This window comes from Macrobrachium nipponense, chromosome 6, assembly GCF_015104395.2.
Source record: "Macrobrachium nipponense isolate FS-2020 chromosome 6, ASM1510439v2, whole genome shotgun sequence".
NCBI lineage: Eukaryota > Metazoa > Arthropoda > Malacostraca > Decapoda > Palaemonidae > Macrobrachium > Macrobrachium nipponense.
Window position 1 is genome coordinate 42159406 of NC_061108.1, and position 22484 is coordinate 42181889.

A 22484-nucleotide genomic window follows, 5' to 3' on the forward strand; every position below is an offset into this window, starting at 1 on the left:
CTTGGGCGCTCCTGGATCTTCTCCTGTCCCTTCTACTGCTTCTTTCCAAGGCTTTACGGGATCTGAGATCCCTGCCCGCTCTCTCTGTACCCCCAAAGGTGAAGGGACAGAGAGAACAGAAGACCCTCCATAAGACGACTTCTAAGAATGCTTCTAAGAAGTCGTCGTCGTCTTCTTCAGTAAAGAAGTCTTCGACTTCCTATGCTGACGCGGTGAAGGCTAAGCCGAGCTCTTCATACTTCCAAGAGCTCTAGAAGCAAGGCTTCTAAGGAGAAGGCTCGCAGCTCCTGCTGAGCCAATGCCTTCTCCGGCCTCCACCGCATCCCACTCCGGCAACGCCGGTTGGAGTAGCGGGACCGAGCACCTTTGATCCCACTGCCTTCTCAGCAGTGGTGATGCAACAGGTAGGAGAGATGGTAGGCTCGCAGGTCTCCGCCCTCGGAACCAAGTTCGAACAGATGTTTGCACAGCTGTCGAACACCCTTAGTCAGTCAGGCCAGTCCATCCAAGATCTCTCTAACAGAGTTAGAGAGAATGAGGACCGAGTAGCTTGGGCTTGCTCAGGCTCCTCATCCAGTCTCCCCAGTAGCAGGTGCTGGCATTCTCCAGCTACCTCCTATGAGTCGCTACCAGCCTTCTCCATGGATAACCCATGGAGAGTGGCCGCTTACGCTCCATTCAAGGACGGTATGATCTCTGTCCCGGAGTGTGGAACTCGAAGGATTGAGGACTTCGAGTTTTATCCTCCAGGGATTGACTCAGCCCTTTCATTGGATATGCTAGGCTGACCGTGGCGGCCCTCACTAGGTAGGACAAGATCTCCAGAGAGAACGTGCTTTATAGTAGAGAGCACGCTCAGCGGGAATGGGTTCACTGCCTTGAGGACTGGGAGTGTACCAACACTAAGCTCCAGGCTTTCAAGAGTCCTTCCACACTATTTTTGTGACGGAGGAGGAGGCTTCTCTTCCGTTCGCTACCAAAATAGTGGAAGCGACTCTTCAGGCAGTCCTCAAGGATGAGCCCATGCCACAGCTGAGGGAAGCGGATTCTACTTCTCCGCTCTTTCCAGCCTTCGGAGAATTGTGGGAGAATTTGCCTGCCACATTCACGCTTGGTAGCTCAAACCAGACTGTGCAATGGACCAGTTTGGCGAAAAGCTTCCAAGGCTGCCTGATACCTTGATCCAGGCAGAGTTCGATGCTCGAACTAGGTTTGGAAGATCCCTCAACTCTCTCAAATTATCACTGAGATGGCGGCTCTATCGTATGGCACAGAACCTCTATTTAAGATTCTGGCCAAGTCTCAGCTTCAAACAGTTCAGACGGATGCTTTCGACTTCTTCCAAGCTAGAGGAACTGCTGAAAGCACGTTCTGCAGGAGTGCACTATTAGGCACGAACCTAATAGACTCCTGGCTTCCAGCATGTGGGGGGCAGACTCTTCCCAGAGTCCGCTGTGAATGAGGTGCACCATGAGGCTGCTAGGCTCAACCAGAGCCTTAGAGCTAGGTGGGGTATCTCCTCTAAGAGGAAACAAGAATCCGCCCCCGCTGCTGGTAAGAAACTAAAAAGAAGTCTGGTAAAAGGTTCCAGCCTTACCAAAAACATCAGCAGCAACAGCAGTTCGTTCAGGCCTGTCCCAGTTACCCAACAGGGACAACCATCAACCTCAAAACAGACCCAACCCATCCTCCTGTTGTCTCCTCAGTCGCAACCCTCGACCTCCTACGCACTCTCGCCGGCCTTCAACCCTATGTATGAAGGTCAGGCTTACCCTCCCTTTAATAGACAGTCGAGAGGTTAGCAGAGCGAGAGGCCACTTTCGCCAGCGTGGCACAGGAAGGAGCGACAAGGGGTAGGCAGTTCAGAGGAGGGCGTGGAGGTCAACCCGCCCAACAACAGTGAGGCTCCCCACCGGTAGGAGGGAGGCTGGTTCCTCTTCCGTCACAGGTGGGGGTTCAGCAATTGGGCACAGAGCATAGTGTCCAAAGGATTGGGTTGGAGTTGGATCAAAGATCCCCTCCAATCAAAATCATTTTATCAGGAATCTTCAAAGAATTGACAGATTACGCGAGCGAACTCCTTCAGAAAGGAGCTATTGCGAGAGTCAAGCATCTAAAATTTCAAGGTCGCTTATTCAGCGTGCCAAAGAAAGGCTCAAACAAAAGAAGGGTAATCTTAGACTTGTCAAGGCTAAACTCTTTCATCGTTTGCGACAAGTTCAAATTGCTTACCATCTCGCAGGTAAGGACCTTACTTCCTCGTGGAGCCGTCACATGCTCCATCGATCTTACAGACGCATACTATCATATCCCTATAGCCAGGCACTTCCGCCCATTCCTAGGCTTCAAACTAGGAAATCAGACATTCTCATTCAAAGTGATGCCCTTCGGTCTGAATGTAGCCCCAGGGTATTCACGAAAATAGCAGAAGTGGTGGTTCAACAATTGAGAACTCAGGGGATAATGGTAGCAGCATACCTCGACGATTGGTTGATCTGGGCACCAACAGTCGAGGAATGTCTCAAAGCCCCACGGGGGGACGAAAAAGGTAGTTCAATTTCTGGAACATCTGGGGTTCCAGATAAACAAGACGAAATCCAGACTTACTCCAGAGTCTCGTTTTCAGTGGCTAGGAATCCAATGGGATTTGTCTTCCCACAATCTGTCAATTCCAGTGGTCAAACGGAAAGAAATAGCCAAGTCTGTGAAACAATTTCTCAAATGCAAACAAACATCAAGGAGAAGCCAGGAAAGAACTCTAGGTTCTCTTCAGTTTGCCTCAGTGACAGACATCCTCCTGAAAGCAAGGCTGAAAGATATAAACCGAGTTTGGCGATCGAGAGCAAACGCCAAATCTTGAGACAAGTTGTCAGTAATTCCACAGATCCTTCGCAATCAGCTCCGTCCATGGACAAAAGTGAAGAACCTGGCCAAACTAGTACCCCTTCAATATCCCCTTCCAGTGTTAACCATTCACACGGATGCCTCCCTGTCCGGATGGGGGGGATATTCTCAATTCAAGCAAGTTCAAGGGACTTGGTCAGTTCAGTTCCGCCAGCTCCACATTAAACGTCTTGGAGGCAATGGCAGTATTTCTTACCCTGAAGAGACTTCTTCCCCCGAAAAAGTCTCATCTAAGACTGTTTTGGACAGTGCAGTGGTAGTTCATTGCAATCAACAGAGGAGGGTCCAAATCCAAACATGTGAACCATGTCATGATAGCCATCTTTGCACTAGCAGACAAACACAAATGGCATCTGTCCCGCCCACTCACCTGGCGGGGGTAAGAAATGTGATAGCAGACGCTTTGTCCCGGTCGGTCCCTCTGGAATCAGAATGGTCCCTGGATGACAGGTCATTCCAGTGGATATGCCGGAGAGTCCCAGGTCTCCAAGTGGATCTCTTCGCTTCACAAGCAAATCACAAGCTCCCTTGCTATGTGGCCCCCAACTGGACCCTCTGGCTTATGCCACGGACGCCCTGTCGTTAGATTGGAATCAGTGGAGAAAAATTTATGTCTTTCCTCCAGTGAATCTTCTCTTGAAAGTCTTGAGCAAGCTGAGGACTTTCAAGGGAATAGTAGCTCTGATTGCTCCAGACTGGCCCAGAGCAACTGGTATCCTCTGCTTCTGGAATTGGGTTCTCCGACCTCAACGGATTCCCAATCCCAAGTTGTCACAAATCAGTACAAATGAGGACTGTGTTCGCTTCCTCAGGAATTCTTCAGACCCTAACTTTATGGACTTCGTGAAGGTTTGCGGCTAACAAAGATGCTAACATTGATCCACAAAAACATCCTCTCCTAGAATCAGATAAGAGAGAGTCAACTATTAGACAATATGACTCAGCTGTTAAAAAATTAGCATCCTCCTGAAAGAATCAAACACTACAACCATGACAGTTAACTTAGCTATATCCTTTTTCAGATCCTTGTTGTGAAAAAAGGTTTAGCAGGCTAGCACTATTGACTACTCATAAATCGGCTTTGAAGAAGATCTTCCAGTTGGGTTTCCAGATAGACCTAACTGAATCGTTACTTTACATCTATTCCTAAAGCCTGTGCTAAACTTAGACCTTCTTAAAAGCCTACTGCAGTCTCATGTTCTTAAATGATGTCCTCAAACTAGCATCAGATACTGACAACTCGTCTTGTACATTCATAATGCTTCTTAGAAAGACGTTATTCTTATTAAGCCAAGCTTCAGGAGCTAGAATTTCAGAACTGTCGGCTCTATCCAGAGATGCGGGGTCATGTGGAATTCCTCCCCTCAGGAGAAGTTCTGCTTGCTCCGGATCGTAGTTTTTTTGGCTAAAAATGAGGATCCTCTTGCAAGGTGGGGCACCTTGGAAAGTCATCCCACTTCCACAAGATCCTTCTCTCTGCCCAGTATCAACTTTAAGAGCCTTTCTATCTCGCACATCCTCAAGATCCTCAGGTTCTCTCTTCATGAGAGAAAAAGGTGGTACTTTATCAGTAAAAGGAATTAGACAACAGATCCTTTACTTCATTAAACAAGCCAATCCTGATTCATTTCCAAAAGCCACATGACATCAGGGGTTAGTAGCCACCTCAATTAACTACTTTTCAACATATGAACTTCGAGGATCTTAAAAAGTATACTGGATGGAAATCTCCGACAGTCTTTAAACGTCACTACCTAAAGTCCTTGGAATCTTAAAATTTTCTGCAGTAGCAGCGGGAAACATTGTTTCTCCTGATACTGTATAGTAGTCATAGTATAGATCCAGGTCTCCTTTCTACCTACCTCGTCCAACATGCCTCACCCTATCGCCATGCTATTCGGATACTCTAGCCTTAGCCGCTGAGATCATATTGGTGGATTGTCCCTTATTTTTTTTTTTTTTTTTTTTGCTAGGGACATCCACACTATGTACTTATAATGTACTTCAGTGTACCTACCCTTATTTTTATGCTAGGGTAGGACACAATGTGTTTGTATATTATGTAATACCTTATTTAAGTGAATCTATTTTGTTAAATTGCATTGCATTATTGGTAAATTACTATGTTTAATATAAGTATATTACTATGTTTAATATAAGTTAATTTTAAGTACTTTATATTATTGACTTGCTTTTTTATGTCATTGTTTAGAATAAGTTAGCTTTAAGTACTTAGTTTGTATTCTGTAATATACCTGATTCACTTATATTATATCCCTCATTTTTTTACAACTGATTTTCATTTGCCCTTTTTCCCATCTTGTCTGTTTCTCTGGTACTCTTTCATAGGCCGACACGAGCTGAGCCCAGAAAAAGGATTTTGACGTAGGAAAAATCTATTTCTGGGTGATTGCTCGTGTCGCCCTATGAAACCCACCCTGTATTTGTTTGCCCTCCCCTGCAGGACAAGATGTTCATAGATTAAGGATGACCGTTAGGGGCGCTGCTGTCCGTGGCGTCCCTAGTAGTAGTAGTAGCGGCCGCATCACCCGTTAGTATCAGCTCTCTCTAGTGGGGATTTTGATTGGAAGGTCTAAATGGTGAATGTCTCGTGGTAGTGATCCCACTCGCCCCTATTCTCATTACGACACTTCTTTATAGAGTGAGCGAGTCAGTTTTACTGACATTTTCTTAATTTTGTTTTCTCTGGTAATTTTAGATTAATTTTGCCTAGAAAGAATGATATTAAGGATCTTTCATTAGGGCGACACGAGCCAATCACCCAGAATAGATTTTTCCTACGTCAAAATCCTTTATATATATATATATATATATATATATATATATATCATATATATATATATATATATATATATATATATATATTATATATATATATATATATTTTATATATATATATATATATATATATATATATAGATATATAGTATATATTATATATATATATATATATATATATATAGATATATATATTATATATTATATATATATAGATAAATAAAGATATATGCACGAAGGAATAATAAACGAAGCAGGATCTGCGAGACCTTTTGACATTAAACGTCTTTACTGAGCAGAAACTGACTTAAATGCGCAAAAGACAATACTAGAAGATTCGTATAAACTGACAGATAGGGATTATAAAGAGATTAGTACCTAGAATCCGACACACCGGAAGATGAGAAACCTTCCCAAACAAGCATAAACAATGGGTGCCAATTAAAGGTTAAGACAATCATCTCAGATACAAGGACAAGACAATTAAAGGATTATAGGTGACAGCTATTCAGAACTTGGTAAACAAAACCATATTCACAATACATGTCAGATATACATTACAACAATGATAACTCTAAGGCAACTGATTTTTATATTTAAGTCAGTAATTATATCTTTGAGTCATTCTTAAACATGTTACAAATACAAGGGTCTAAATGAAAAACGGCCACGACTAACATTGAAATTACAATGAAAAGTAAGTTGTATTAAAGCAGATTCTAAAAGATTTGCGTGATAAGACATCTCTTAACCTTGCAATTACTGAACATACCAAACCCAATTTATTCGGTGGTTGTTTTTCACTTAAATGAATGAATATTTGCATTAGATGTTTGCCCAGTTTTTACAGAATATTTATGCTGGCTTAGCCTTACTTCTAGGCCTTTGCTAGACTGGAATTTTATATATATATATATATATTATATATATATATATATATATATATATATATATCTATATATATATATATATAATGGTCCCAGAGAAAGCACAATATATATAATTCCATGTAAGGATTGTCCCTAATTTTATTTCGGACAGTCTAGCAAAGGCCTAGAAGTAAGGCTAAACCAGCATAAATATTCTGTAAAAACTGGGCAAACATCTAATGCAATATTCATTTCTTTAAGTGAAAACAACCACCGAATAAATTGGGTTGGTAGTCAGTAATTGCAAGGTCAAGAGATGTCTTATCATGAAATCTTTAGAATTTGCTTTAATACAACTTACTTTTCATTGTAATTTCAATGTTAGTCGTGGTCTTTTTCATTTAGACCCTTGTATTTGTAACATGTTTAAGAATGACCTCAAAGATATAATTACTGACTTAAATAAAAATCAGTTGCCTTAGAGTTATCTTTGTTGTCATGTATATCTGACATGTATTGTGAATATGGTTTTGTTTACCAAGTTCTGAATAGCTGTCACTTATAATCTTTTAATTGTCTTGTACGTACTTGTATCTGAGATGATTGTCTTAAACTTTAATTGCACCCATTGTTTATGCTTGTTTGGAAGGTTTTCTCATCTTCCAGTGTGCGGATTCTAGGTACTAATTTTCTTTATAATCCCTATCTGGGGGGGTCAGTTATACGAATCTTCTTGTATTGTCTTTTGCCCACCATTTATGTCAGTTTCTGCTCAGTAAAGGAGGTTTAAACGTCGAAAGGTCTCGCAGATCCGCTTCGTTTATTTTTCTTCGGGGCATATCTTTATATCTTTATTTATGGGATTTATCACGTTCCTAACTTTTCGTGATTCAGTTATACATACATACATACATACATACATACATACATATATATTATATATATATATATATATATATATATATATATATATATATATATATTCAATAGCTATAAAAATGCATGGTATGTTGTTTTCAAGACACTCAAAGGATTAAAAGTAAGGCTTTCTTACGATTTTTTATGGGTTTTTTCGGACGACGCCAACCCAAATGGAAGAAATATGGATCCAAAATGGCAGTATGTTAAAAAAACTCAATATAAATGAAAAAAACTCAATATAAATGAAATAGGAGTTTTCAAGATGCTGAAAGGAATAAAAGAAGGTTTTCTTAAGATTTTTGATGGTTTTTTGGACGTCGATCTGAACGGAAGAAATAAGATTTACATTCGTAGAACAACAGTCACTAAATATTGATTTTTCATTTTCATGAATAAATACATCATGATAAAATAAAAAAGATTTGTACTAATTTTCAAATACTAATTTCTGGGTTTGACCTATGTCTGCCAGTGAAAAGTACCTGTAGCTTGCTTTTCTAGGTATAAATAGATTCTAAATATACCAGAGAAAAAGCTAAAATGGAATGCTGAAGTTACTACCTTCAGCTCGATCACCGAAGGGCGTCGGTATAAGCACTGGGGCGAGTGGAGGCCACTATCACAGGACTTCTGCCAATTATAAGATTCCTTTCAAAGTCCCTCCCACGGCAAGAGCCGTTACAAAGACTACCCCTTCTACCTTCCGCTCGCTACTACTACTTACATACTACCACGCCCAGCATCAACATTCCTGTAATTAGCTGCTTTGTGTACGCACGTGTCTTCGTTGCTCCCCTTGTGCTTTCTTTTGGCGAGATGGCTACTGCAGAGCTTCCAGTTTCTTCTTCCAAGTTGGGTATTCCATTTTGCGTTTTGGTGTGTCGTGTCATCACGATGCATCCCCTTTTTTGCCTTTTAGGCATCCTTAATTTTACGAACCAGGGTAACGCTTTGTTCATCCGCCATTTTGGGTGCATCATCAGACGCGTGCGCTATTTATCCTTGGTTATTCATGATACCCTGTTTTATAGTTACCGCTTTTACGTATTCCCATGCATTTTATAACTCCTACTGTATTTGGAGTTCTGATTTTACGTTATTTATCTTATGTCGTAGGCTCTAACGCCCTCCTGACATCCTCTGGGGTCCTTACTTTATAGTTTATTTTATATGTTTAGCCTTTGGCTTTTTTCCCCAGTCCCTCAGGAACATGTTTGTTCACCTTCGTACGTATTATTTATTTGGTATTTTATATGTGTGTAGTAGTGTTTTTGGGGTTCCAGTTAGCCTACTGTACGCTAGTGTGATAGAGAGAGCGAGTCCTCTCTCTCTCTCTCTCTCTCTCTCTCTCTCTCTCTCTCTCTCTCTCTCTCTCTCTTGCATTTTTATGCATACATACTTTACTATTTTCGATGTTAGCCAGACATGCACTTGATTTTACGCACGTTTATGATTTTCATATCACTGTGAGGTTGGAAGTTTTGCTCTCCCTCCCTGGCTTACCCAACCAGGCCTAGGTTAGGTTTTGGAAGGTAGGCCAGGTGATCCTACTCCTCTACCCTTAGACCCTCCTTCGTCCTCCCCCTCCTGCCTGCGCTACGTTGCTCGCGGGGAGGACGATCCAGTTTTGAGTGTCTCTCTCGTCATGTTGTTGAATCTATCCTCCCTACCTGACCAGATCGACATTTCGATTTTGGAGGGCTTGGTTGAGTGACTACCATCCTCGTTATGACGTCCTTGGAGGGTTAGGTTAGATCCCTGCGGTGTCCCCCCCCTTTTTTCTCCTACTGCCCCTTGCAACTAACTCTTCCAGTGATGCCTCGTTATTGTAGTTTTTATTTATGTTGTGGTTAGTTTGTGTATCGCCTTGGCCTCGCCTCCTTTAGGGTACCAGTTGGCCTGCCACCTCCTGCCCCTTTAGTTGTAGGCTATAGCCTCCTGTAAGATGGTGATCACCGACCGGTTGCTGTGACCAAACAATCACGACTGGCCACCCCATAGGGGGCAGTCGGCCTACTGCCCCCTACCCCCTTCAGCAGTAGGAATAGTACAGCTTCCAGTAGGTGGTGATCTCTGATCAGGTGCTATAGCCAAGCGATCACGACAGCCATCCCCCCCCCCCCCCCCACACACACAACACACAAAAAAAAAAAAAAAAAAGGGGGGGGGGGGGGGGGGGGTGGGGGGGGGGGGGGGGGGCTTCGCCCAGCGCTTTTTTTAGCTCGCGGTGCAAGTAATTTTACCGATAAATGGCTGCTAGATTATCTGCTATCCAGAGAGGGAGGGATGGGTTGGAGGGGAGTGGTTACTGCTCAGTTGTCCCTTCTCCCTGCTGTCTCAGCCTCCCCACTCAGAGTTGCACTTCTAGCTATCTTAGAATCACTCCCCCCCCCCCCCCCACCCCCCCCCCCCCCCCCCCCCCATGTGTTCAGGTTCAGGCCTAGGTCTCACCTTTTCCCCGTTCCGCTCGTATCAGCCTGTCTCCGCCGCCGTTACTTTATGACAACGGGATTATGAGACTCCAGAGTAAGCCAAGTCCTTAAGAGATTACTCCAGTTGACCAATGTATTGTTTAAATCTCTGTAGGTATATCTCCAGACCCATAGGGTTCCGATGTAGTGCGGTCCACCACCACACTCGCCGCCGGAGTTTATCATACCAGGTCTCCGCCGCTCAGTTTCTGTTTTCTTGATTTGCTGTTCCCCCACTCCGGTGGGGACGGTAAAGGGTTCAGGTATGCAACTACGTTAATTCGTAACCTGTCTGATTCAGTACATCAGGACTCAGGATTAGGTCTTTCCTTCTCCTCGGTCTGACCCGTCTCAGACACCCCTTTACTGGACTTACCTTTATCTTCTCGAAGACGGATTCCGGAGCAGGCGGAAACACCCAGAGCTTTTTTCTTTATTCATTCAGTGAGTTGAAGTCATTTAGTGAGTAAGTCATGCGCCGTCCAACTCGAGGACTACCTGATCTGGCACCCCGATGCTTGTACGGCGTGCTATGACATGGTGAACATAATCTCAGATGAGATGGTATCTTCCTCACCTCGTCTTTTCCGTGAAATTTCTGTATTACGGCAACTTTATGAAATTTCTTGGATATACTATCCCCAGATGGGATACTAATTCGATTCCCTTTTTTACAGGCTGGCTTGCTGGGTCGGAGGTTTTGGCAGGAACGCCGCCGCCAAACAGCCCTGTGCTCCCTGTTGTACCTGGAAGCCACGGCTAAGACGGCTGTTCCTGCGGAGATTGCAAACCCCATCATCGAGAACATCCGACCGGAGACGTTGCCCCTCCCGGAGGACCAAGACTGCCACCTGGTGGCGGAAGAGGTGGCGGCCATCAGCCTCCACCGCGAACCCATGGCCACCGAGGAGGAGGTAGGTAGGGAGGTAAGTGAGGCAGGTAGTCTCTTTAGCCCCACTTCTTCTTCTTCCTCTTCCTTCCAGGGCTTTACTAAGTCCGCCCCTCTTAGGATAGATCAGCTTCAATCATTCCCAAAGTCAAGATGATTAAGGCGAGATCCCTTCCAAAGGGATCCAAACCTGCTCTGGCAGGTGCGGCTAAGTCGTCCTCGGCCCCCAAGCCGTCGACCTGTACGGCTAAGTCGCCCTCTCTCAAGGCTTCTCCCCTTCCTAAGGGGTTGAGATCCAAGACCTCCAGAACCAAGCCGACGGAGTCCGGCTTTGTCCAAGAGGCATTCGCTAATCTTATAGTAATGTTGAAGGTTAGTGAAGCAGTAGATAATAAGCTTGAGTCAATGTCCACTCGACTCGCTTCGGGCCTAGAGACCTCGGGACAAACAATATTGTCCCTGACTGAGAGGATCCGAGCCCAGGAGGAATTGGTGACCGGATTCCTCCAGTCCGGGACCACGACACAGACCATGACGGTTCCGGACGCGTCAAAGCTTCTGCCATTTGATAATAACAACCCGTGGCGGTTAGAGTTGCATGCCCCATACTTAGATGGGAAACTGACGATCGAAGGTTGCGGAACCCGACCGGTAGAAGACTTTGCGTTCTTCCCGGAGGGTCTCCAGTTTCCGTTTCCGGGATTTGCTAGACTAGCAGAAGACGTGCTAGTCAGGGTAGACAAGGTCCCGAAAGAGACCGTGATCTACCCTAGGGAGCAGGCCCAAGCTGTATGGGTCCACACCCTTACAGAATGGGACTGCGTAAATACCAAGTTAACACCCCATAAGGGCAGCTTCACTATGTTTGTGACCCTGGAAGGAGTTCCGTCGCCTTGTACATCTAAGGTTGTGGAACTGACTTTGCAAGCAGCGGTGGAGGATAAGTCCTTACCTGTTTTAAAAGAGACTGAGGCTACCTCCTTATTCTTCCCCGCAGATGTAGAGTTTTGGACTGACGCTCCAGCTACGTTTACAGTAGGTAAACTCGATCCAGAGTGCGCCTCCACCTTGTTCGCAGAGAAGCTACCCAGGATTCCGGATCACTTGATCAAGGCGGAATTCGAGGCAAGATGCAGATTGGGCAGGTCGATCAACTCAGTCACCTCGGCGGAGTTGATCGCTACAACCTTCACCGATGAACATCTGTTCCAGGTCCACATGAAGTCTCTGTTACAGACCTTCCAAGTGGACCTGTATGATTTTATTGTGGCTAGACGAGCCTGCAGGAAGCACATTCTTGCGGGTGCTTCCATAAGGCATGAACCAATCAAGCTTATAAAACCTTCAATCTGGGGCGCCAACCTATTCCCTAAAGACGGGGTCAAAAACGTCTTCCATGAGGCGGCTAGAGCCAACCAGAGTCTTCGTGTCTGTTGGGGACTTCCTTTCAAAAGGTAGTTTGATACCCCCGGACCCCAATCCAGACCTAGGAGGAGGCCAAGGAAATTCCATCCTTACCAGCCCTCTCATCCTCAGGCGGTTGTTCAAGCGGTCCCAGTCTCCCAGGTCGATAAGCCTTCGACATCCAAGGCTCAACCACAGCAACAGTATATCCTAGTTCAAACTCCGCCAGCTCAGCAACCCTCAACCTCAACAACCTTGGTAGCTTCCCCAGCCTTCAACCCCTCCTATGAGTCACGAGGATCATTTCGCGGCTACAGTAGGCATGCCGGAAGTAGAAGAGCCAGAGGTCGCTCCCGGCAGCGAGGTGGGTCTAGAGGCAGGGGCTTCAGAGGAGGCAGAGGAAGCAGACCTGCACCCCACCAGTGAGAGTCTGCAGGTGGGAGGGAGATTATATCTCTTCCGGGACCATTGGACCTTCAGTCCGTGGGCCCGCAGCATTGTTTCGAAAGGTCAAGGGTGGAAATGGGAGAAAGGGCCTCCCCCATCAGTCAGTTTTCACAGACTCCGACAACGGACCTACTAGACTATGCCAAAGATCTCCTCCGAAAGAAGGCAATAAAGAAAGTCAAACGCCTAAGGTTTCAAGGACGTCTGTTCAGCGTACCAAAAAAGGACTCTGACAAATGAAGAGTGATTCTGGACTTGTCCCGTCTCAACTCATACATTCAATGCGACAAATTCCGCATGCTGACCGTCTCGCAGGTGCGGACCTTACTTCCCCGTGGGGCTGTCACCACCTCTATAGATCTTACAGACGCTTACTATCATGTTCCGATAGCAAGAAATTTCTCCCCGTACCTAGGCTTCAAACTAGGAAAGCAGGCTTACTCATTCAGTCATGCCATTCGGGCTCAACATAGCGCCCAGAATATTCACCAAATTAGGAGAGACGATAGTTCAAGAGCTAAAAACTTGAGGGGTAATGTTAGTAGCTTACCTAGACGACTGGCTCATTTGGGCAACCAACGACGAGGAGTGTCTCAGAGCAACAGCAAAAGTGATAGAATTCTTGGAATATCTGGGTTTCCAGATAAACAGGGAAAAATCTCAGCTCATCCCAGCCTCCCGCTTTCAATGGCTGGGAATCTAATGGGACCTAAACACGCACAAACAATCTCTCCCATCCAAGAAGGTTAGAGATAGCGAAGGCTACAAGACAGTTCCTCAAGAACAAAAAGGCTTCTCGTCATACCCAAGAGAGAATTCTAGGTTCGCTGCAGTTTGCCTCGGTAACGGATGTCCTGTTGAAAGCCAGACTGAAAGAGAGCCAATGTCAAATTCAGGGACAAGATCTCTATAATTCCGCCGATATTAACGAAAAGGCTCCGTCCATGGACGGAACGCCGGAACCTGTCCAAGTCAGTACTGCTACAATTCCCTCCGCCGTCTCTAACAATCCACGCGGATCTTCTCTGAGCGGTTGGGGAGGTTACTCACAATACAAGAAAGTTCCAGGAACGTGGTCGGAGATGTTCCGCCAGTTCCAAATCAATGTTCTAGAAGCAATGCCCATTTTCCTGACTCTAAAACGCCTGGCTCCAGCCAGAAAAGTTCATATAAGGTTAGTCTCAGACAGCTCAGTGGTAGTCCATTGCATAAACAGAGGAGGCTCCAGGTCAAGCAAATTACATCACGTAATGATTGTGATTTTCTCATTAGCAACGAAAAATCGCTGGCACCTGTCAGACACTCACCTGGCAGGAGTAAGGAATGTCATCGCAACCTCACTATCTAGGACGGCTTCGCTGGAGTCGGAGTGGTCCCTGGACATGAAATCATTCCGTTGGATTTGCAATCAAATTCCAGGCCTTCAAGTAGACCTGTTCGCCACAGAATCCATTCACAAACTCCCGTGTTACGTGGTTCCCAACCTGGACCCTCTAGTTCATGCCACGGATGCGATGTCCATAGACTGGAACGGTTGGCAGAAGATTTATCTGTTTTTGCCGGTGAATCTTCTGATGAAAGTCCTGCACAAGCTAATCTTTCACGGGAAAGGTAGCATTGGTTGCACCCAACTGGCCGAAGAGCAACTGGTTTCCTCTTCTGCTAGAACTGAATCTCTGGCCCAGACGGATCCCCCGTCCAGAACTGACTCAAGTAGTACAAACTCGGACTGTGTCAGCTTCCTCAAGAATTCTGAGTGCCCTAACTTTATGGACTTCATGAAGTTTGCAGCCCAGAAGGACGCTAGCATCGACCCACTAAACATCTTGTTCATAGAATCAGATAAAAGAGAGTCAACGCTCAGACAGTATGATTCAGCGGTGAAGAAATTGGCCATCTTCCTAAAAGAATCTGATGGCCAAAATATGACTACAAATCTGGCAATTTCGTTCTTTAGAAATCTATTCGAGAAAGGCCTAGCTGCTAGTACCATTACCACAATCAAATCTGCCTTAAGGAAGATTTTTCAGCTTGGCTTTAGTATTGATTTGTCAGATTCGTACTTCTCTTCAATCCCGCGAGCATGTGCCCGCCTGAGACCAGTAAACCGCCCTCATACAGTCTCCTGGTTTTAAACGATGTACTTAAATTAGCCTCAGACACTGATAATAATTCATGCTCATACATAACTCTTCTCAGGAAAATTTTATTTTTAATGAGTCTGGTGTCAGGCGCCAGAATATCTGAACTCTTGGCTCTCTCTAGAGACCCAAACCATGTCGAATTACTCCCGTCGGGTGAAGTACTACTATCCCCGGATCGAAAATGCTTGGCTGAGAATGAAGACCCACAAAACAGGTGAGCTCCGTGGAAAATTATTCCTCTTACACAAGACACATCATTGTGTCCTGTCGTCACCCTTAAATCCTACTTGGCCAGGACTTCCGAAAAGTCTTCAGGTCCCCTTTTTATTAGAGAGAAGGGCTGTACGATTTCCCTGAAAGGTATTAGACAACAAATCCTCTAATTTATTAAACAGGCCAATCTGGGTTCAGTTCCGCACGTCCATGATATCCGAGCAGTGGCTACCTCAATTAACTATTTTCACAATATGAATTTCGAGGACCTGAAGAAATATACGGGTTGGAAATCTCCGGCAGTATTTAAACGCCACTATCTCAAAAACCTAGAGGCCCTTAAATTCTCAACGGTGGCTGCAGGGAGCATAGTCTCCCCCGAATGACCGAACCCTAAACCTCTATTCTATTGCTCTTTCTGCTAAGCCCTTTCTTCCTTGATACTCACTCCTTCCTGCCTGCCTCGCTCGTATCCCCTACCATCCTCCCTCCTCCGGTGCCGGGCTGGTTTGCTTGCCATTCCGTCGCCGGACTTGTATATAACTTTGGGACCCGTCTTTTGTATCCCTTACCTGTTTCGTACATACTCTTATGTATTTATCATTTCGATTCAGATACCATTGCATTGTATTGTTTCTTTATTACTAGTTATTAAGTTTTAATTTAAGACTTAGTTTTAAGAATTCAGATAAGTTTGTCCGTTTCTCTCACGGCTCAATAAATTTATTATGTAGTGAACTTTAAGTTTCATTATTCCTTCTATCCATTTGTCTGGTATCTTTCAAGCTTGTATGGCAATTCTCTGATACTTTTTCACCGGCAGACACAGGTCAAACCCAGAAAAGGGATTTTGACGAAGGAAAAATCTATTTCTGGGAGAAGACCTGTGTCGCCCAGTGAACCCGTCCCTCTTTCTTTCCTGATCCCCCACCCTGTAGCCAGTCCAAGCTTGGTTATCTATTCCAGGAATGAAGATGCCAGGTGTGGTAGTAGTAGTAGCGAGCGGAAGGTAGAAGGGGTAGTCTTTGTAACGGCTCTTGCTGTGGGAAGGACTTTAAAAGGAATCTTCTAATTGGCAGAAGTCCTGTGATAGTGGCCTCCACTTGCCCCAGTGCTTATACCGATGCCTTTGGGTGATAAGAGCTGAAGGTAGTAACTTCAGCATTCCATTTTAGCTTTTTCTCTGGTATATTTAGAATCTATTTATACTTAGAAAAGCGAACTACAGGTACTTTTCACCGGGCGACACAGGTCTTCCCCCAGAAATAGATTTTTCCTTCGTCAAAATCCCTTATTAAGGTAACCATGGAAAAGTATCAAAAAAGTTTTAAATTAAAATCCAGTGAAATCCCAAAACAGCTTACAAAATAAGCACAACCTCTCTCCCCCCCAATTAACTCTCTCTCTCTCTCTCTCTCTCTCTATCTCTCTCTCTCTCTCTCTCTCAGAATGGTGAAAATTTGGAGGGTTTTTTTATGAAAGGCTATACAAAAATAGAGGTTACATTGTTTTCAAGACACTCAAAGGATTAAATGTAAGGTTTTTTTTACAATTTTTTATTATTATTTCGGGTTACAACATGGCGTCAGAACGAAACCACTGTTGTCAACCGGAGACTGCATGTATGAGTAAGTTAACATGTAAATATGTAGCTAAATCCCACATTGCAATGGGGGTGGAATGAATGGACTAAACTAATTCAATGCACTAGAAGTGTTATTACTGAACTAGAGGAGAGGTTAACACTAAGTGTTTGTTGCTGCTTACCAAGCAAGAGATCTACAGCAGATGCTACCTCTGGTGGTGCTCATCTTAACCTTGTAGGGCAAGGCAGAGAGCTGGGGGTCGCCTCTACATCAGTGGAAGTCTGGCTACTGACGAGATGTAATGCAGAAAATATATGCCCTTGCCATGGACACAGTACCATGACAAAAAGACTAGAGAACAAATCTGCCACCATCCAACATGTGAAATCTGCCACCATCCAACATGTGATACTAAAAGATTACTAACCAATCAATGTACTAGTGGGTACTCCAGGTACCAAGTACTGCCCCTGTCTCCCCATAACCTGACATCCTTAACAAAAGGAAAAGATAGAAGAGATTGTCTCTCTACTATGCTTCCTCACACAAAACCATGCCAGCCACCCCTAATGCACAAAGGGTACTGTAATTTTCAAACACTGTTTCTATTTCTTTCAAATATTGTGAAGCAAAGATAGACTTACACCTCCAATAAGTTTGAAGGATCACAGAAAGTGACAAGTTATGCTTGAAGGAGAGAGAGGTGGCAATCGCTCTGACTTTAAGCAATGGGAAAGAGTTCTCCTGTATTCGGGAATGAGCATCAGATATCAGGTCTCTAATGAAGAACGAGAGGGGTTCTTGACAGAACAGCAGTAGTTACTAGAAGGTCCTCTGATCTCCATTTCCGTTCTATCCAAGTAGTAGCTCGATGCTCTTTCTTCCTTATCTGGGACAAGGATATCCAGTAAGATCCTTACATGAAAAGAGCAAGGCCATGGTTTACTGGTTTCCTCTTTCTTGGCTAGGAATCCCAAGGTGAAAGAGCCGACCGAGTCATCTTAGGAGAATCTGAATCTTCTGTCTATAGTGTGTAGCTCATTCACGTGTTTAGCCATGGCCAATGCTACTAGGAACAGTGTTTTGCGCAAAAGGTTCTTGAGGGGCTCGAAGGGAGCAAAAGAGAGGAAGGCAGTTGTTCCTTGATGTTGAGAATTAATTTATGAGGGGGTCTGCTCCACATCTCCACAGGTCGGTGCAAATCCTATTGTCCAAGGAACCATTATTTTGTGGGCCAGAACAGAGCTACAAGAGTCATTGACACATTGCTGTGAGATGTGAACTTGTTCAAGACTTCCCTGACAAAGCTGAAGGGAGGGAAGGCATAGTTCAGGACTTCCCTGACAAAGCTGAAGGGAGAGAAGTCATAGAGGTCATGGCCTGACCAGTCTATCGGCAGAGTGTCCGTCACCCACGCCAGAGGATCCACAGGTCGGTGCAAATCCTGTTGTCCAGACACCATTTGGTGGGAAGAACTTGTCTCCTGATGGCTCAGCTCTTCTGCCAGGACATTTAATTTACCTTGAATGAAGCGGATGACGAGTGCCACTCGATTTTGATGAGCCCATAGAAGCAGCTCTTTTGAATGGCCTTTAACTCCTAGACAATGTTATGGAACTTTGCCTCTTCTGGAAACTGTCCCGGAAAATTCCAGAGTACCTAGGAGGGCTCCCCAGCCTAGATCAGAGGCGTTGAGTAGAAATCCAGATTGAGGTTAGGAGGAAGGGCTCTCCCCTATGAAAATCTTCTCTATGGAAGCCACAACTTGAGATCAGACTTCATCTTCTGAGTGATAGGAAAGACCATTGAGTCTGGTTGAGTCTTCCTGTCCCAGTTGGCTTTGAGGAAGAATTGGAGAGTTATTGTATGCAACTTGCCCCAATGGAACGAAGGTCTTGATTGAAGACAGCGTTCCTAGAAGATTCATCCACTGCAGGGCTGAGCACAACAAGAGAGGGAGGCACTTGTTGACCGACTGAATAGAGTTTGTGACACCCTTGGTTGACCGAGAAGCCTGAGAAGTCCGAGAGTTGAGAATCACCCCCAAATAAAGAACCTCCTGAGACAGAACCAACTGAGACTTCTGGAGATTTAGAAGGATTCCTAATTCTTGGGAGAGTTGGAGCGCTGTCTGCAGGGCCTTCATGCACTGTTCCTTTGACAGAAAGTGAAGAATCCAGTTTTTTAAATAAAGGCCAATGTTGATGTTTACTAGGTGAAGCTATTTGGCGAGAGGAGAGAGAACTCGAGGGAATACCTGAGGGGCAGTGGAGAGAGCCGAAGCATAGGGACCGCAACTGAAAGACCTTCCCTTGGAAGATGAACCTGAGAGACTTCCTGGACACTGGATGAATGGGGGATGTGAAAATATGTGTTCTACATATCCAGAGTGATCATCCAAGAAATGCAACAACAAACCCTCCAAGGAGGGTGAACCCTGTATCCCAAAAGACGCCCAGACCGCCGCCATTTTGGATGACACTGAATCTGAAATAAAGGAATGAGATGAGGCAGCCTCCTCCTTGCAGGGAAGAAAACTGGAACCCGAGGTAGAGGGGGGGACTACATTTCACATAAAATCACCCAGTGGCACTCCCAATACAGCATTTTAATGTCAGATTCAATGAACTTACCAGTAAATCTTGGCCTAGTATATGAGAGAGAGAGAGAGAGAGAGAGAGAGAGAGAGAGAGAGAGAGAGAGAGAGAGAGAGAGAGAGAGAGTCACCTTTTTCAGACTGCTAATGTTTCTTCCATCTCTTTATTTATCATACCTTCTAGTTAAATGAGCTAAAAAAGCAAATGAGAATGATATGATAAAGGTATCGTTAGTACCGTTATAATCATTGCTTAAACGCTGCAGCCATAAAAAACTGAACAATAACAGTTTTTTGCTAAAACAACCGAACCAAATCTGATAATAACAATGTTTTGCTTGCATTTCAGCCATCGTACAATAATATACAGTAGTACAGTGTTTCTCAACCTTTTTATCTCAGGGCGCAGCTATGAATTAACAGAAACTTTGGGGTGCTCCTTTCATTTTAATATGGACAAAATACTTATGAAATTTGGATTTATTGTGAAGTTTCAGAAACCTTAGATTGCTGGTATGGTAATACTTTCTTCCAGAGACGATATTCTAATTTTTTTGTGCATAGCGTTCAAGCATATTCAAGCATATATGCTGCATATTCTTATTTTCTTTTAATTGTCTTTTTCCTCACTTATTTCCTTTGGGACTGAGGGATGTACGCATTTCGGAGATTTGTGGCGGAGAATCCGCGCGTGGAGGGAAGGAACGATTTTTTTTAAATTCACCATAAATCTAAATATTTTGCTAGAGACTTCGAATTTGTTTCAAGATGAAGATAAATGATTGAATATTACTAGACTGTAAGAGTTTTAGCTTACAATTGTGTTTTTCGACCATTTCGGTAGAGTCAAAGTTGACCGAACGTGGTTTTTTTTTCTATTTATCGTGATTTATATGCAAATATTTCAAAAATGAGAAAAGCTACAACCTTCAATATGATTTTTTCGGAAGAGTTACCGCGCGGACGTAAAGAAAATGTTATTTTTTTCCTAAATTCACAATAAATCGAAATATTGTGCTAGAGACTTCCAATTTGTTGCAAAATGAAGGTAAATGCTTGAATATTACTAGAATATAAGCGTTTTAGCTTACAATTGCGTTTTTCGACCATTTCGGTAGAGTCAAAGTTGACTGATAAAAGCTACAACCATGGGTTGTTTTTAGTTGTATTGTGCATGAAATTGCGCACATTTCCTTATATAAAACTTTATATAACGGCTAATTTTAAAATGGTGCAAACATTACCACAATCGCATGTATGATTTTTTCGGAAGAGTTACTGCGCGGACGTATGGAAAAAGTTTTTTCATAAATTCACCATAAATCGAAATATTGTGCTAGAGACTTCCAATTAGTTGCAAAATGAAGGTAAATGATTGAATATTACTAAAATATAAGAGTTTTAGCTTACAATTGCGTTTTTCGACCATTTCGGTAGTCAAAGTTGACCGAAGGTTGAAATTTTGGCAATTATCGTTATTTACATGAAAATATCTCAAAACTGATAAAAGCTACAATCATGAGTATTTTATTGTTGTATTCTACATAAAAATGTACACATTTTCATATATAATACTTCATGTAACGGCTAATTTACAATGGTACAAAAATTAAGTCAAAGTGACGAAATAATTTCCGAGATGTGTCACAGATACTTTTTAGTGCGGCAAGAAAGAAATTCGCGCTTGCGCGCCTGCGTAACGATTGTAAACAAAACAACACCTTGATCCGTGAACTCCCAGCATCCCCCAAGGCACGTGATTCAAAAGTTTTAGGCTGGTAGGCCTATAAGTATTTTTCCGCGAATTTTTCCAAACCAAAACATACATCACTTTTTTTGTATTTTATAATGCTATACAAAGTAATATGAGATTGCATACATTATTATTGGATACAGCTAAGTAAAGCATAACTTTTTAAAAGAGCCAAGGAAAAGATGCATATTCGTTACGTTTGTATTTTATGAGGGTCTCTCGGTGCTTCAGCAAGTACTGAAATATGTACCAATAACCAGACAACAACACCATCTATTAACGAAAAAATAACTAAGTCTAGTTCACGTATTTAAGTCAATTTTCCACTCAAAAACACTTCATATAAAGAAAAATAACCTTGTCACATATGAATAGAATTTCTGGAGATTAATTTACGTTAACCAGAAGCAAGAAAATTACTCTGAATTGAGTTAAATCTATGGCGAAATAATCTTACCTCTGCCCTCATCTGAATATTCCAAACCAGAATATGATCGGTTTGTTTGTATTTTATAACACAAATAGTAAGACAAGACTACATACAGTATTATTGGATGCTGCAAAATACAGAATAACTTTTAAAAGAGAACAGGAAAAGATGCATATTCGTTATGTTTGTATTTTATGAGGCGGTTTTGGTACCTAGCCTAAGAAATCAATAACCTAATGGTGCTATAAACCCTACAGAATGTAAAACCCAGTTATGAATATATTTAACAAAAACGATAATCTGATTTTACAATGGTGTTAGCAATTAATACTGATACAACAATATTTTGAAAATATTTTTAAATTGTGCTCGCAATGTGTGCTTACAGCTGTGTATGATCAGGGAGTGATTGAGACCAAATTACAATAACGTAAATTTATCCCATCTTCTAGTTAAAATAAACAGCAAAAAAGAATGATGAAAACATTTTTTTTCGTTAACAGATTACCTTGGGGCAATCTGTTTTAGCCATCAACTAATTTCCATACCAGAACATTGACCGCTATGCTAGTATTTTATAATAGTGTGAGTATAACTATTTAAAAATTTGTGGAAATTATGCATGTTCATTATGTTTTTATTTTATAAATTAATACATAGCCATCACCAGCCTGACATCACTCAATTATGATGATGTCAGACCAAATCTGATTTTTGTTTCGTGTTCAATTTGTTTTTTCTACTAATATATCATAGTCAGAATGCAATGAACCTCAAGAATTGGCTTATAGTAATAAATTACTACACCACATATGTAGCATAGAGTATACTGTAGGTTAAGCTGCTGTATTTGTATGTATATGATATACCATTCTATACGAAGGCTAACTCTTGTTCATGTTATTGAATTTCTCTTTGTACAGAATTATCATAAGCTAACATGCATTGAACCTAAAGATATAGCTGAGATTAATAATTACTATACCGTATATGTGTAAAGTATATTGTGTAGTGTAGGCTAGGATACCCTATATGTAAAGATGGTATTGATTACCCTA

General features: G+C 43.0%; 1 protein-coding gene across 5 annotated transcripts in view; it reads right to left on the reverse strand.

Moving 5' to 3' along the window:
• LOC135216120 (trithorax group protein osa-like) overlaps window positions 1–22484 on the reverse strand; it is a 596580-nt gene that overhangs the window by 323859 nt on the left and 250237 nt on the right. The gene's annotated exons all lie outside the window — the stretch shown is intronic.